The 16,885-nt window shown below is 38.0% G+C and overlaps 1 protein-coding gene across 2 annotated transcripts in view; it reads left to right on the plus strand.

The window, feature by feature from the left end:
• Positions 1-1,227: 1,227 nt before the first annotated feature.
• ube2ia (ubiquitin-conjugating enzyme E2Ia) overlaps positions 1,228-16,885 on the plus strand; it is a 39,990-nt gene continuing 24,332 nt past the window's right edge. Inside the window, exons 1-2 of one of the 2 annotated variants that reach the window (XM_028814466.2) lie at positions 1,230-1,384; positions 5,708-5,784. The gene's annotated coding sequence lies outside the window, so the exon portion shown is untranslated. Of the gene's footprint in view, positions 1,385-5,707; positions 5,785-16,885 lie in introns of both variants that reach the window. The other variant, XM_028814467.2, reaches the window with a different exon arrangement.

Below are 16,885 nucleotides of genomic sequence, written 5' to 3' on the forward strand. Positions count from 1 at the left end.
ATGTTCCTTAAATTTGCGATTCACAGAAAAGGGAGGGTGGATATTTCATCCCACCCTCCTTTTCAGTGGATGCCCATGCCCCGAGTGACTCACTTCACCTGCCAGTACTCTTTAACAGTATACAGTAAATCACGCTGGTTTACATGACTTCTGCCTTTCAAACCTGGCGGTTCGCAGAAGAAATGCACCGCGGGGAGAACAAGCCGTCGGAGTTTTCCGTCGTGCCCGTAACGAGTTTAAGTTTTAGTTGCTAAGACAGTCAACAGTCTAGATTCTTCTCATCTTGCACGAACTATTGGTCTAGTCTTCACTGTAAAACGCTTATCGTTTTCTTTATTTTGTGTAAGAAGCTCCACACCAGGACGTGTGCTTTTCGTCGTTTTAAACATGTTCTATGACTGTCAGTTGTAGCGGAGCTTTCTTTCTCTTTCTTTGAATGTTGCCTCCAGACATCTTAAATCTATTCCGCGAATGCCAGTTTTGTCGGAGCTCGCTTTTCTTTTTTACTTACAGACATCCCAAACTTAATCAATGGCTGCTAATTGTAGCAGGTATCTCTTTCTTTTGTACCTCCAGACATTTTCCACTTATTATATGGCTACCAGTTGTAGCGGAGCGATTTTTTTTTTTACCTCCAGACTTATTTAACCTTACGGGAGCTGACGCTTTTTAGAATATAGGGCCGTCTGTATTTCTTCCCCACATTGAAATAATGACTACATTACTGTTTCTTAATTCGTCACTACCATTTTATAGCGAATGATAAGTTCGACATACACAAATAATGAACATTCCTCGTCGTTTGCCGTGATCACACACACAATACTCTTCTCATCAGAAAGTAACACGGGAATTTGTAGACACTCCCTCTGGCTACGAACGCGGCTCCTTTAAATTTTTAGTAGTCCAAGTATGTGCCTGTGTGAAAGGATTTATGAAGTCCCATCTATTTTTAATAATATAGATGGTAGAATTAAGTTAACATTTCATATCGTTGCTCGTTTCAGTGTTGTAATATTCTGTTTATCGCTGTTGACGTTTTAGTTAAAAATATCACACTACACGTATAATATATACAATCAACAGCGCACAATGTGTTCAAGTTAACACTCTGTAACATGAATTAAAACTTCTTGTTTAAAATTTTAAAATAACGGGAGCAGGCCTTGGTATCCATAAAAAACGGAACTTAACGAAATCGTTTAGTACAATACAACAGGCATAGGCCTGGCACGGCGTGAAGGGTCCTATTTAGCCTGGGTGAATTTCGGTGTTCTTTTCAGGAGGGAAACTTCGGGGGGGTTTTTTGTCCCGAGATAAAATAAAGACAAAACGTTCAAATCCTAGTCCATAGAGGCCATTATAGAATTTCGAAATAACCAAGGTAAGGAACTGGCAAGCAAGGAAAGCCGTGGCGTCTTGGATGTGGCCCAAGGCGCGCTCTCCGGCGTGAGTTTTTCGGCTTGTTTTGTTTGGTTGCGGTGTGAATGGATGTGCGGCTGAGCTGAGAACGCCGGCCCGGCTCTTTGTCCTGCGCGGGCTAAGTGCTTTCGGAATGGCTCGACTCTGTCGGCGCATTTCCTTGGTGCCGTGCAGTACAATTTTACACGCCCACAGGTGCGCAGAATGTAATATTTTCTCCATTTCCTTCAGACTTCACTAGTAGCTTTTCTATCCTGCGTAAAATATGGGGCATTTGAGGTTTGCTAGCTGTTTGCGCCCCCGCGTTACTTTGTCGAGGCGAGCGGTAAAAGGCGATCATAGCTGGTAATTCAGCTATTGAAATGAGAAGTTCAGTGGATAACGAGACTGCGGAGACTACGTCGATGTTGTCGTACCAACGGTATTCCTATAAAAAAGGGGGCGCATGGTGGCAACACGGAAGATGACGGGAAGTCGCCGTTCTGGCCCTAATTTCCTGCGTTGTGTTTTAACGATCGGATTCAAATGGCTGGACTGCGAATCGGATATTGCGCGCCATCTACACCACACTTCAGTCCCGCTGCACACCTGCCTGGGGAAGTCTGCGGGCGCGGCCGGGGTTTTCAGCATCTTCTTCTGTAAGTCTGTGATTTGATGTTTTGTCGTTGGGACGTCGGTATGCAAAATTTTTTTAACTGCTTAACGTGTGGTAGCGCTTTATTAGCTTGAGGCACGTTTGAGTAGCGGTCTCCCACATGAGAGCGTGTTCATCAGAAACTGTTTTGTATTGGCGAAGTGGATGAGCGCACGAGGTGTCTTTGAATTGGAATCTGAACCGCTTTTATTTGCCAGTACTTTATTTACAGGAATTTACCTTGGTAGCGCTGGAGCTGCTCAGACCAGAACACACCACCTACAAGTAATACAAGTTAAGCCAAGCACATTATAAACAGTTGAATGCAAATGAAAGCGTGTGTATGTATCAAATGTGTCTGCACATGCGCACCTTCATACAGTATATGAAGTATATTAATGGTTTGTGAGTACTAAGGCTCTAGGAAATAATCCGTTTAGATGTCCGTTAGTTTCAGTTGACCTTAGGAGTTTACCAGAGGGGAGTTTTTGGAACAAGTGGTGACCTGGGTGAGACGAGTCACTAATGACATGGTTTGTGACCCTAGATGTATAGAGCTCTGCAACAGATTGATTCGCACAATTATTTTCTTAGACCTCGCAGCATGTGTTGTTTTTTTGTTTTTTTTGCAGTAGACCGTTGCTGAGCCACATTAGACAACAATGAAGACTGTGATTACACTTTCATATATGTAGAATTAAAGTAGGTTGGGCTTTTACATTTCTAGTTTATTTAGTCAGTGCAGAAAATACATCTGCTGCTGACCATTTTTAGTTTTGGAAGTGATGTTACTGTCCCAGCTGAGAGTGTATTTGATAGTTATGACCAAGAATTTGAAGGATTTAATCATATTGACTGTAGACTGGTTAATTTTTAAAGGGGGGTGTGAGTTCTGACTGCTGATTGTGAAAATCAAATACCATTTCTACTGTTTTGGTGCTATTGATTACGGGTTATTTGTATCCTACTAAGGCAGAAGACGCCTTCCAATGGTGGAAGTTTCATTGGCAAACTTAATGATTTTTACTGAACAGTCAGTGGACATGCAATCATTGGTGTATAGGGGAAAAAGTACACAACCTTGAGAGGCACATATCCTGATATGGGCAGTTTGAGAGGTGGGGGCTCATCCAAACATAATTTCATATTTGCCAGGAGACTTTAAGGTCATTTACTGATAGAAGCATTCAGTTCAAGTATGAAGAGGTTTAGTTAACAACATTTTGGGGACAATGATTTTAAATGCATTGCTGAAATAAACAGTACTTTGGTTTGAAGTTTTTTTTTTTACAATGTTGATGCTTTTTCTCAAAGCATAGGCTCGTATTTATGGCATTGTCCACAGATTTGTTTGGTCAGTATGTAAATTGAAGTGGGTCAAGATTAGGAGTAGTAATAAGACGGGGAAGAACCTCCTGTTGAGGTGTTTTCATTAGAACTTCCATAACTACAGTGTGCCTGTAATCACTGCAAAACTTTTCTTTTGTTTTTGATAACTCCCCCAACACTAGCAGTGTGTCACAATTAACTGTTTAACAGAATGTACTTGTGGACTGACCTAGATTGATGGATAAGTTCTGTTGCATCTTGTTTCATTGCTGGCCTGGAATTGAAGGCTGACCTCCCCTCTGCCTGGAGATTGCAGTCATTTTAATGTTGACATGTTCTTGTTTATTAATTTAATATATGCACTGGAAAACAAACTTGTATGTTTTCATAACACTTGACTGCCCTTTCTGCATTCACGCCACAAACAGTCGCTTGTTGTATGCAAATGCTCATTTAGACAAGCCAGATTCATTTTGGAACAAAGTGCTTTGGACTGATGAGACAAAAATTGAGTTATTCGGTCATAAAAAAAGCGCTTTTCATGTCTGAAGAACACCGCATTCCAAGAAAAACATCTGCTGCCTACTGTCAAATTTGGTGGAGGTTCCATCATGCTGTGGGGTAGTTCAAGGACTGGGGACCTTGTTAAAGTCGAGGGTTGGATGAGTTCAACCCAATATCAACAAATTCTTCAAGATAATGTTCAAGCATCAGTCACAAAGTTGAAGTTACGCAGGGGTTGGATATTCCAACAAGACAATGACCCAAAACACAGTTCAAAATCTAAAAAGGCATTCATGCAGAGGGAGAAATACAATGTTCTGGAATGGCTGTCACAGTCCCCTGATTTGAATATCATCGAAAATCTATGGGATGATTTGAAGCAGGCTGTCCATGCTCGGCAGCCATCAAATTGAACTGAACTGGAGAGTTTTTGTATGGAAGAATGGTCAAAAATACCTCCATCCAGAATCCAGACACTCCTCAAAAGCTATAGGAGGCGTCTAGAGGCTGTTATATTTACAAAAGGAGGCTCAACTAAGTATTGATGTAATATCTCTGTTGGGGTGCCCAAATTTATGCACCTGTCTTAATTTTATGATTCATATTGCATATTTTCTGTTAATCCAATACACTTGATGTCACTGCTGAAATACTACTGCTTCCATAAGGCATGTCAGATATTAAAAGGAAGTTGCTACTTTGAAAGCTCAGGCAATGATAAACAAAAATCCAAAGAATTAAGAGGGGTTCCCAAACTTTTTCATATGACTGTACACCTGTCTAGACACACACCCATACACACAGTAGTATTTTATTTTATAGTAGATATAAAGTATAGGTAGTGAAGCATTTGTTTATATTTTTAGAATAAAGTTTAAAATAATGTTAATACTTTTGAACAGAAAATTTGAGCTAGTGTTTAAGAAAAAACATTAATAAAAATGGTACCCTAAAATGCTAGATTCTGATAGCTCAGTGACTCATAAAGCTAACGTCTAGGAGTAAATTGCGGCTCCTCCTAAAGTGACAGTGTTGAATTGCCTGTTTTGACAGATTGTACTTTTACAATTGTAATTTATTTTTTTCCATTAATTTTGGTTTGTTTCTGGGTGATCAAGTTTTTTGGCAGGTCATTCATTTATTGAAGCTAATGCGACTGTATATTTTATGGGAAGTTTCCTTCATTCTTGACTTCGCTCCAGTACTATATGGACAAAAAAGTGAGGCGCAACTAGATAGCAAAGGTGTGCACTCTTTTCAGTTATCCATACGTCCATCCATTTTCATTTTTCAACCATTTTTTTCCACCCTTGTATTGTAAATTGTAATGCAAATTCTGTATAGTAGAATCTGATTGTCAGCTTGAGTGTATAACTCGCCACTCAGACACATGTGATTCATCTCTTGCAGGCAGAGCAAAGAAATGGATTTTTGTAAAATTTGTCCAGATCTTTACATATTTGTCTGTTTTTGTTCTTTTTGAAGTGATATCTGGAGTACAGCCATCTTTTTGAATATCTCTCCTGTAGAGTGCTTTGTGTTTGCAACTTCTAGTTGCTTTTTTTCCACATCCCCACAGACCTGTGCGCTGGGTTGATTGCCAATGCCATATCAACCCTTTGTGAGTGCAGGTGTGCACGTGAGTGGGCTTGGTGGATAGAATGCTCTTTTCTAGGGCTGCTGCATTGTACCATGTGCCAGTTTTTTCTAGCATAGGTTGTAGCTCACTGTACCCCCAAAATTAGATTAAGTATGATTCTGAATCTATTTTATTTTTTCTATTAATAAAATTAATCTCTGCTTATTTCTGCCTGACAGGCACCTCCAGGTTACTGTGTGAATAATCACTACTTTCACAACTGAATCTGGCTCTGTGACTTCTTCACTTCAACAAGGTAGGGACTGGTTGCTCCATTAGTGGTGGGATCTGTCATTTTGATCAGTTGAATCGACCATGCCTCTTTCAAAGCCTCTCTGTCTTTATGCAAAGTCACTTTTATGTTTATATTCAGTGTGTTATACACACAGTGTACCAGACTACACTTTTATTTACCTTTTTTGTTATAGCAGGGGACAAGCATTGAAAAGCAGCGAGTGTGTGTAGTGTTGCATGCATCAGTATGCAATTTCAGTAGAACAGTTTTTGGAATGCTAAGAAAACATAGTGGGTTTGGTAATAAGGTGTGTATTTTCGTTACAAAAGAATAAACATGAGCTCTCTTGATGGTAACAGGCATACTAAATCTGGACAAGAGTGTTGTGTGGCGCCTGCGCACGTGCGTAGTCTCTCCCATTTCACTATGGGGGGGGCTTTGTGTGGCGCTTGCGCACTGTCTTTTGCATCCACGGGCATGTCCCTGCTTCCATATCCGGTTTACCATTCTCGTTTAGTAATATGGATAGAACACCCATGCAGACGTGAAGCAAAAACTATATCAAACTGTATAAATGAAAACAACCTTTTTGATCTACTGTATGTATGTGTGTGTGTGTGTGTGTGTGTATGTATGTATGTATGTATGTATGTGTATGTATGTGTGTATGTGTATGTATGTGTGTATGTGTATATATATAATATATATACACACATTTTGAAGTAATACATTGATCTTTTCATTTTTTAAAATTGGTCATATATTAAGTTCATGATGCTTTCAGAGAAAGAGACAAAAATTTGAGTAAGTGCTGCATTGAGTTATTCCGTTTAACTCTGGTGGGTGTAAGGTGGTTAGCATTAATGCAAAAGTTAGGTATAGTTTTTTGCACTTTTTATTTTAACCTTTGTAACCTTTAAGTGATAAAGATGAATTGTTTTCCTTGCAGAGCTTAAGTCTAAATACACAAATGAGGAGTTAAAACTGAGCTGGCTTGAGAAATTAAAAGGTGTTCTTTGGGTTGAGTGAGTGTGGTAAAATGTATGTACAGTCTGTAGCTGCAGTGAGGTCAGGGACACGCGATCATCTTGATTTGTAACACTATAAATTTGACGTAGTGATGAGTGTTTGGCCAATTTTAAGTCTGTATTTCAGGAGATCTTTTTAAATTTTCTGAAAATTGGAAGATGCAGTTGAGGCTGAAAGGACCAAGTGGACAACTTTTAACTGGAATAAGTTTAATTATTGATGTTGTGAAGCTGAAGCATACTTAGTTGGCTGGTTGACATGTCACATTATGGCCATGCAGATGTGAGCTTTCACTGCCTTCACAATGCATGCTCAAATATACTCTGCTGTATCCTTGTAGCGTACTGGTTATCAGCATTTTGTCTATGTGCTGCTAACCAGTGTCTCAAAGAGTAGGCATTTCTGAAAGGGCTCATGGTTAGACTAAATTTCTCCCCCGCCGTTCTGAATGGGTGCATTTACATATCATTTAAGCTGCCTCACTATTTTGTGGTAAAATATGCATATTTAGCTATCCCATGGGGTACATATAAATTGGCACCATTGCATCCACTTCAGTTTGTTTACAAATCTACCTAACCTAGTTGCTGTTTTCTCCTTCTCACCAAACATAATTTTAGCACAGCTTTTTGGCATTATTTTCAGCATTGTTTTCAATGTCATAAGTTATGTAATATGTAGAAGGCATGTCTTGTGTGGTTATTTGCTTTGGGTTGGACATGTTTGATTTGTTTTAAACCTGTTGTTTCATGTTTTAAATAATGCCCAGTTGGCTATAATTATAAGCTGCATAAATTAAAAAAAATAAATAAGTAAATTAAGATATACAACTTAAAGAATCTGAGACAGATGATAGCATGCCACAATTGTACAAAAATTAGTTAAAAATACCAAACTTATCCATTGTGTTGCTTAAAGTTTTGCTGTGTAGATTAGTGCCAAATTGCTCGGTGTGGCCCTTGCTCATTAGTACTCAAACCACACAAGCTGCCTGCTGTGTGTACTTTTTCAATACTAGTGTCAAAAGACCAGTTTTACAGGTGATGATGAATGTGCTATTCATGCAATACTCTATCACCTATATAATTTTTTTTCTTTTTCTAGAGATGTGACTTGCATACGCATAGAACATGTAGTAATATAGCTGAAGATAGTACCACTGAATCTGTGGTTTATTTTTGTTTCTTGGGTCATGGCCATTTAATTTTGGGGAGGGGGGGTTTATGTAATTCTTAAACAGGTCATTTTAATTCTTAAAATCAGTACAAATATTCTCCTTTTACTCTGAACTCTTACTATTTGCGCCTATAGGTTTTGAATTTTATAAATGTCAGAAATTATGAATTTTAAAAATGCACCATACAGCTTGTGCTGAAGAGAGAAGATTTAATATGTAAATATGTGCTTGAAGTTGAAGTGTTTTCGCGTCAAGTTTAACTTTGTCGCTATCGGTGAGGCACTCTAGTTTTGAACAGATTGGAGCACGCTGTGTATTATGAGTAATGCAGACTGTTAAATTCTGCAGTATTTCTTTCTTCTATTTTTAAAGAAGAATAAAAGCCTGCCTTTTATATGTTGTAACCCAGCCACATTTTGGATGGCCTGATTGGGTAATTCTGACATATATCCCTCAAACAATTTGAACACTAAGGTGAAGGCCTCTTAATTTGTACATCTCCTGCAGGATAAACATTTATAAAGTGGTATTCTGGTGATATTCTGCAGTTATAACCATGTGATGTCCTGCAGTCAGGACTGTTTATCTTCAGTTTAGTAGCAGCAATTTGCAATTTCAAAAGACTTTGAGCACGGGAAAGGCACTTTATAAATGTAGTACTAGTATTTATTATTAAAGACATTGTTGGTAGATGGTCATGTGAGAACCACTCAGTAACTACATTATTTGAAAAATAATTTATTTAGTGTTTTTATTAATATACTTCATGGACTGTACTATTTACTGATCCTTTATGAGACATACAATATTATGGTTTGGAGTAAGATTTCTTGATGTAAGACTTACTACTTGTTACTTTTAAGAGTGATGTGCTGACAGCTTTTCTATAGTACCAATTTCAGTTTGGGAATTTCTACAAGATTCAATAAACGTTATTGTGCATCTTGTTGCATAGTTGCTTTTTATTCTTCAACCAAAAGCAAGATTTTGTATTCTGTTGATACAATACAATTGTGGAGTCGTAATACTGAATCCAGGGTTGAGCTCTTCATGTGCTTTTTGTCTGTGTAGCATTTGAGCCCCCAACAGGGTTTCACTCTTGTATCATGCTTTAGATTCACTAGCCCTGGATCGACGTGTGCGAGCTTGAGTGTACTGAGCTGGGTTAGGGCTCTGTTCAAGGTTGGTTCCTGAATTGCACCCATTAACAATGGGGTGATCTCTAGCCTCATGTGACAAGGGTCCTCTGGTGTCACTAGGTACAATTTAAGAACTAAGAAAATGATTGGGTAATGGAGTCTTTTATTCTTGCTATCGAAGTGATGCTGTGTGTTACTAATACAAGTTAAACCCCACAAGACATTTATCAGCTGTTCTTTCTATTTCCAGTCCATTGAAAATCTGAATAGAACAGAAAGGGTTTGCAGGGTGTAATTGTTAAACGATCAAGTAATATGTATAATCTCTCTCACATTGGTTTGTCAGATATGTTTTGGGTACTACAGGTAGGCCAGTCCCCTACACTGATATCTTGAGGGTATTATAGCAAACTTGCACCAAAATAAAGTGGGAAAGAATTGCTTGGAGTATCCGTGATGAAGAGTTTTATCCTTTGATTTGCATTTCAGTTTTTGCTGTAGTAGTTTCTAATCCTTTATAAGGAGAACCCTACAAATCAATTTGACAACAAAATTGTGATCTAAAAAGCAAAGAAGCTATAAATGTATTTACTCAAAAGTATTGTTGCTGCTTTTGGTCATGTTTAGCGTTTTTCAGAATGTCTTTTATGCAGAGCCTTTAACAAGAAATAATCAAGCATGAACCTGGCATTCCTGTCAAATATGTCTACATATAGCACAGTACTTTTGTGGGAGAGGAATACTTTTGTATAATGTTACTGTCCATATTAATTTCAGCTTGCAGTAAGAGGACACTTTTTTTACATAAATCACCTGTCATAAAAGTCAGATGTTTGTCTCTTTTCATACAAACATTATGGATGTTAACCAAACATATGCATTCTGTGTCTCAGCTTAAATGAGCTTTTGTCAACCTCGGCATGATGAAAGCATAAAGTAGTCTATGGTTTGTTGTAAATGATGGCATCCTCATTTGGTAATGCTGAGACATTATGGCAACATTTACTGTATTCATACAGCATATTGTCTTATTGTCACCAAAAAGGTAGAATTGGAAGAATCCATAATGGAGTTAAGTAAAAATTAAGTAACAAAGCATTATTTTTGAGTTGTAATGGTTAAAATGGGCACCCCCCACCCCCATAGGATTTTACAGTAGTTAAATGTGATAAGATTTAACATTATCGATGTGCAGTCCTAGAAGATTCACAGCACAACCTTATAAAATGTGGAGATGTAATGGAGTTGTTTTGTACACCACACTCTGAAGTGGCAGCAGTCTGAGTTCCAGTTAGCATAAAAGTAATGCAGACATATATATCTCTTTATTGACTATAAAGTATTGATATTTCAGCATCCATATTTTAGAATGTTAAAATACAAAAGTCCTGTTAGGTACGGTTCTTTGAATTTCTCCGAAGTTCAGTTTTGTTCTGCATGTCCTAGGTTTGTCATTGCCTTCTTTAATATTGTTGCCACAGAATCCAGCGGAGTTTTCTGTGGTATTCGAAAAACAGCATATCTGTGCAAAAGATGCTTTCTGTTGTTTACTTTTCATTATTTCCATTGATGATCTCCCTTGTCTCCATGATTACAGTTTATTTTCTTCATTGAAGGCAAATATTTGTATTTCAAATGCCAGTTTCCATCCTTCTTATTCATGTATCCAACTAACAAAGCACTGTTCTCCAGCTTCTTGTGCGAACAGTATTTTTGTTGTAGTTTAGTGTGTGTACTGGATGCTTGTCATAGTTGCTTGATATCTGCAGAGCTGTCTACAATTCTTTAAATACTTCTTACTGCACTTGGAAACTTAGCCTGGTCATCAATAAGTCAGTTACAGTGCTGTTAACAACTGCCTTCCTACTTTTACTCCTTTGTTTGTAATGTTTACAGTACATGGAGGTTTATAATCTCTTGGTCATTTGCTGAACGCCAACTTGTCTTGTACATCCTCTGTCCGTCCTTCTAGCTTTCTGTTTATTCTTAGATTTTGAAGTAAGCCAGTTGCTCGGTCTTTCTCTGACCTGTTATATGCTCCCTTGTTACTGCTTCGGAATGTAGGCAGAAAGATTCTTGCTGCTACTTTAACCTGAATTTTTAAACCTTACTGTGCTTCTAATGTATAGCATGAGAGTTATGAATAGTTTTTTGGCCACTGACACCACTCCAGGTAATCGTAATCTGACCTTTTAAATTTTGCTTGCTAGTATAAAAAAATGAGCAGCTGTTGTTTCCTAATGAAAGCTAAAATATGTTTAGATCCTAACACTAGTAAAAATGCTGTTTTGAACTGTTAGTCTACCATATCAGGTTCAGTAAAATAGTTGTTTGCATTTTATGTGTGACATCTATGGAAGTTCTTTTTATTTGAACACAACTGAAGTTGAAGCACTGGCCATGACTGATTAGCAGCAAATAATTTTGCTAGATGCATGGAGGTCATGGTACACTTTGGGGGGGTGGGTGTCTACTTAAACTAGTACAAGAGTAGGCTAGTCCTTTATCATAAATTCACATCCACATTTTACTTAGTTTTACTACTCTAGTTTAACGTCCCCACACTTAACATGGATCTACTATTCAAAGTCATCACTCCCTTTTGAAATAGATTTGTCATACGGATTGAAATCAAAAACCATGTTCAAAAGAACTTTTGACAGCTTTATTTACAAATGTTGCCTTGCAACATCAAACTATTGAAGAGACAGTGACCAATTCAGAAATTTAATTAAAATATGAAAAACAAGATTGACGGGGTTAGAAAAGTCATCAATCCCCTGAATTAATACTTGGCAGAGCCATCATTTGCCATAATTACATCCATTAATCTTTTTGGATATATCTATACTAGTGTTGCACACCTAGATTGGGGAATGTTTGCTTATTCTTCTTTGCAGACTTGTTCCAGTTCAGTCACATTCCATGGTGAGTGCCAATGGACTTCTCCCCCAGTCCATCCACAGATCATCTATTGGATTTACGTCAGGGCTCTGACTTGGTCACTCTGGTACATCCATCTTCATATTCTTAAGCCACTGGGTTGTTCTTTTGACAGTATATTTAGGATCGTTGTCATGTTGGATGGTGAATGATGTACCCACCTTCAGCGGTCTAGCAGAAGGGTGCAGATTTTCCTCAAGAATTTGGGCGTGCTTGGCAGCATCTATTTTCACTTCATTCCTGATCAATTGTCCAGTCCCTGCTGAAGAGAAACACCCTCAGAACATTATACCCACTGTGAAGCATGGCGGTAGCAGCATTATGTGTTTTGGATGGTGTGCTGTTTTAGTTTTTTTTGGCAGGGCTGGGTGGTCTCATGGTCTGGAACCCCTGCAGATTTTATTTTTTTCTCTCCAGCCATCTGGAGTTTTTTTTTTTTTTCTGTCCTCCCTGGCCATCGGACCTTACTCTTACTCTGTTAATTAATGTTATTTTATTTTAATTCTTTCTTTTTTATTTTTCTTCATCATGTAAAGCAGTTTGAGCTACATTATTTGTATGAAAATGTGCTATATAAATAAATGTTGTTGTTGTTTTTTGACAAACATTGAGGTTGGAGTTTAATCCAAAAAGGTCAATTTTTGTCTCATTTGACCATAGCACCTTTTTCTACATGGCAGCAGAATCTCCCAGGTGTATTTCTGCATAGAGCAAATCGGACTGAATGAGGCACTTTTTCAGAAAAGGTTTCTTTGTTGCCACCCTGCCATATAGGCCAGCTTTGTGTATAGCTTGAGAAATTGTTGTCACATCACATGCACAGATCAACCAGTCCCAGCCATGAGGCCTCGTAAGTCCTTTAAAGTTGCTTTTGCCCTGTTGGTAGCCTCTTTGATCAATGCCCTGCTAGCTTGGTCATCCAGTTTGCCTACATCAGGCCCTCTGTCCAATGTTTTAGTGGTGTTTTACACCTTGCACTTCTTAATAATGCTTTGAACAGTGTACCCGGAAGGATAGCTAAAGCCTTTGAAATCTTTGAAATCTCCTAACTTGTGGAAAGGCACAACATTTTTCCTGAGGCCTTTTGACAGCACTTTCCCAACCATGTTGGCTTCTTTTTCAGAACCTTTTATAGTACTAGTTCTGAAATCTTCAAGAGAGCTAGTTTTATTCAACACCGCTACAATTGATGTCCAGTGGGACAATTACCCGAGTGCTTGATCTGACTGCTGATTGGTTGTATTTGATTAAATTTGGAATGGTGCATTCTATGGGTATGATCACTTTACCAAACCACTTATATCACTAACTGATTTTTAATAATTGTCAAATGTTTTAGAATCTTGTTTTCACATAGACAAAGAGGGTTATAATGTGTACATTATAGCTAGAAAAAGTGAACTTTATTTTACTTGGTATGTGACAAAAGGTATAGATTTTCACACGTCTGTCTGTAGGCATTGTATATAACTATGGATACATGAAAGAGAAATGTGTCCCAACTCTGAGGGGGAACATCTTGCGGGAGGGAGGGGTTGGGGGTTATGGGCAATATAGCCTAGAAAAGTACTTTCTCATCACAGGATATGCCTTGTGTGTGTTTTTTTTAATATTCGTAGTCTTTACATCTAATTTCTACATGTCTACCAATAAGGACTGCTATTTTAATTTGTCAGGTTGCTCTAATTTTTCAGTTGCCTCATAAGAGTTAATTCAAAACACAACACCAAGCATCATAATTAGAATTAGTACATATGTGTAACTCCAGTTCTTTAGTCCCATAAAATGCTTAACCCTTCCACATATCATGCAGAATTTTTAATGCCTATACTTGTGAATATATACTCTGCAGTTCAAGTGCTGGTCTTTACATTTATGGGGTAATGGAAGCTGATTTAGGAGGCTGATCCTTTAGCTGTAGAACCCCTAAACTCTAGAATGATCTTCTTGCCAATATAACAGGCATTTAATTCAGACCCAAAGATAGCTTATGCTGAGGCATTAGTCCTGAGCCTGATTATTATTTCTTATAATGACTCCTTTAGTTAGGTTAAATAAACTGACAGTATAACACACTATTTATACAGATCTTGAAATTTGCAATGTCATATCCACTTCAAGTACTTACGTGAGGATGTGTTGGTGTTAATTTTTGTGGTGTGTTTTAATTTGACTGAACTCTATAATTATGCACAGCAAACTGTTTTTTAAAAAAGGCATTTATAGTGTACAAAGTTTAGTTGAATCTAGATATTAAAGATATGATTACCTACAGGTATATAGGTATTAAAGCTTTTAAATACATATTTGCATAACAATTGTCCTACGTACACTACCAGTCAAGAGTTTACTGCTTAATTTTTCACCATTTTAGGTCATTCGTTGTATTTCAACTGATTGAATGTGAAGAAAAACTGATATGTTCTAAGTTTTGACCAGTGGTGTATGTATTACATATAGTTACCCTGGATTTGTGTAAAAGGAGTTTTGGAGTGCCAGTCTTATTCCATCTCGCTGCTGCTTTTATAAACTTAGCATAACTTGACAGTGGAAGAAATATTGGCACTTGTTTGTCATTTTGTATATTGAGTAGAGATGCAACTAATAGATACTTTGCTAGTTATTTTTTAGACTGTCTAGGGTTTTGAATGTGTAATGTCTATGCAAACGTGCCAGTATTTTATTTTGAAATTGAAGTTATAATTCTTGTACTATTCTTATGAAGGAGAACATTGTGCATGTATGCTTAAAAATTACATTTGACAAAGGTCATAGCATCGGCATCAAGCTTAGTAATTAGTCAATCAACACTTTTAATGCAGGTGTTGACATCAAAGAGCAGAAAACAAGAGATTTCTGCTGCTTCCTGTTGTAGCTGCATTTCTTCCCTGTAAAAGAATCTTTGTGTTTTGTTTTAAGAATTTGGTTGAAGAGCATACTCATTGCACTGACCATTAAAACCCCAATGTGCTTACTATTACTTATACTCAAGCTGGTATTCCAGAGTGCTTCCTGTTACTCTATACAATATTCAAAGCCATTTACTACTCCTTCCACAGCTGAACAAGTATGGTCTATTGGTACCCACTTTTCCTTGTTTAAATAGTGTTGTATAAGTGTATTACAGGTGCTGGTCATAAATTAGAATATCATGACAAAGTTGATTTATTTCAGTAATTCCATTCAAAAAGTGAAACTTGCATATTACATTCATTCATTACACACAGACTGATGTATTTCAAATGTTTATTTCTTTTAATATTGATGATTATAACTGACAACTAATGAAAGTCCCAAATTCAGTATCTCGGAAAATTAGAATATCAATTAAGACCAATGCAAAAAAAAGGATTTTTAGAAATGTTGGCCAACTGAAAGGTATGAACATGAAAAGTATGAGCATGTACAGCACTCCATATTTAGTTGGGGCTCCTTTGGCCTGGATTACTGCAGCAATGCGGCGTGGCACTGCTCAGGTGTTATGAGAGTCCATGTTGCTCTGATAGTGGCCTTCAGCTCTTCTGAATTGTTGGGTCTGGCGTATTGCATCTTCCTCTTCACAATACCCCATAGATTTTCTATGGGGTTAAGGTCAGGCGAGTTTGCTGGCCAATCAAGAACAGGGATACCATGGTCCTTAAACCAGGTACTGGTAGCTTTGGCACTGTGTGCAGGTGCCAGGTCCTGTTGGAAAATGAAATCTGCATCTCCATAAAGTTCGTCAGCAGCAGGAAGTATGAAGTGCTCTACGACTTCCTGGTAGACTGCTGTGTTGACCTTGGACCTCAGAAAACACAATGGACCAACACCAGCAGATGACATGGCACCCCAAACCATCACTGACTGTGGAAACTTTACACTGGATCTCACGCAACGTCGATTCTGTGCCTCTCCTCTCTTCCTCCAGACTCTGGGACCTTGATTTCTAAAGGAAATGCAAAATTTACTTTCATCAGAGAACATAACTTTGGACCACTCAGCAGCGGACCAGTCCTTTTTGTCTTTAGCCCAGGCGAGACGCTTCTGACGCTGTCTCTTGTTCAAGAGTGGCTTGACACCAGGAATGCGACAGCTGAAACCCATGTCTTGCATACGTCTGTGCGTGGTGGTTCTTGAAGCACTGACTCCAGCTGCAGTCCACTTTGTGAATCTCCCCCACATTTTTGAATGGGTTTTGTTTCACAGTCCTCTCCGGGGTGCGGTTATCCCTATTGCTTGTACACTTTTTTTCTACCACATCTTGTCCTTCCCTTCGCCTCTCTATTTAATGTGCTTGGACACAGAGCTCTGTGAACAGCCAGCCTCTTTAGCAGTGACCTTTTGTGTCTTGCCCTCCTTGTGCAAGGTGTCAGTGGTCGTCTTTTGGACAACTGTCAAGTCAGCAGTCTTCCCCATGATTGTGTAGTCTAAAGAACTAGACTGAGAGACCATTTAAAGGCTTTTGCAGGTGTTTTGAGTTAATTAGCTGATTAGAGTGTGGCACCAGGTGTCTTCAATATTGAACCTTTTCACAATATTCTAATTTTCCGAGATACTGACTGACACTTTCATTAGTTGTCAGTTATAATCATCAAAATTAAAAGAAATAAACATTTGAAAAACATCAGTCTGTGTGTAATGAATGAATCTAATATGCAAGTTTCACTTTTTGAATGGAATTACTGAAATAAATCAACTTTGTCATGATATTCTAATTTTATGACCAGCACCTGTATATGACTGAAAGACGGGTTTTCCTGATACAGGAGTATCTCACAGTACTTTCCATGTTAATATGAAAAGTGCAATCAAATTTAATTTCTTTTGCTCCTTGCTGAAACATTTGTATATTTAT

This window comes from Erpetoichthys calabaricus, chromosome 11 (genome assembly GCF_900747795.2).
Source record: "Erpetoichthys calabaricus chromosome 11, fErpCal1.3, whole genome shotgun sequence".
In the NCBI taxonomy this organism is placed as follows: Eukaryota; Metazoa; Chordata; class Cladistia; order Polypteriformes; family Polypteridae; genus Erpetoichthys; species Erpetoichthys calabaricus.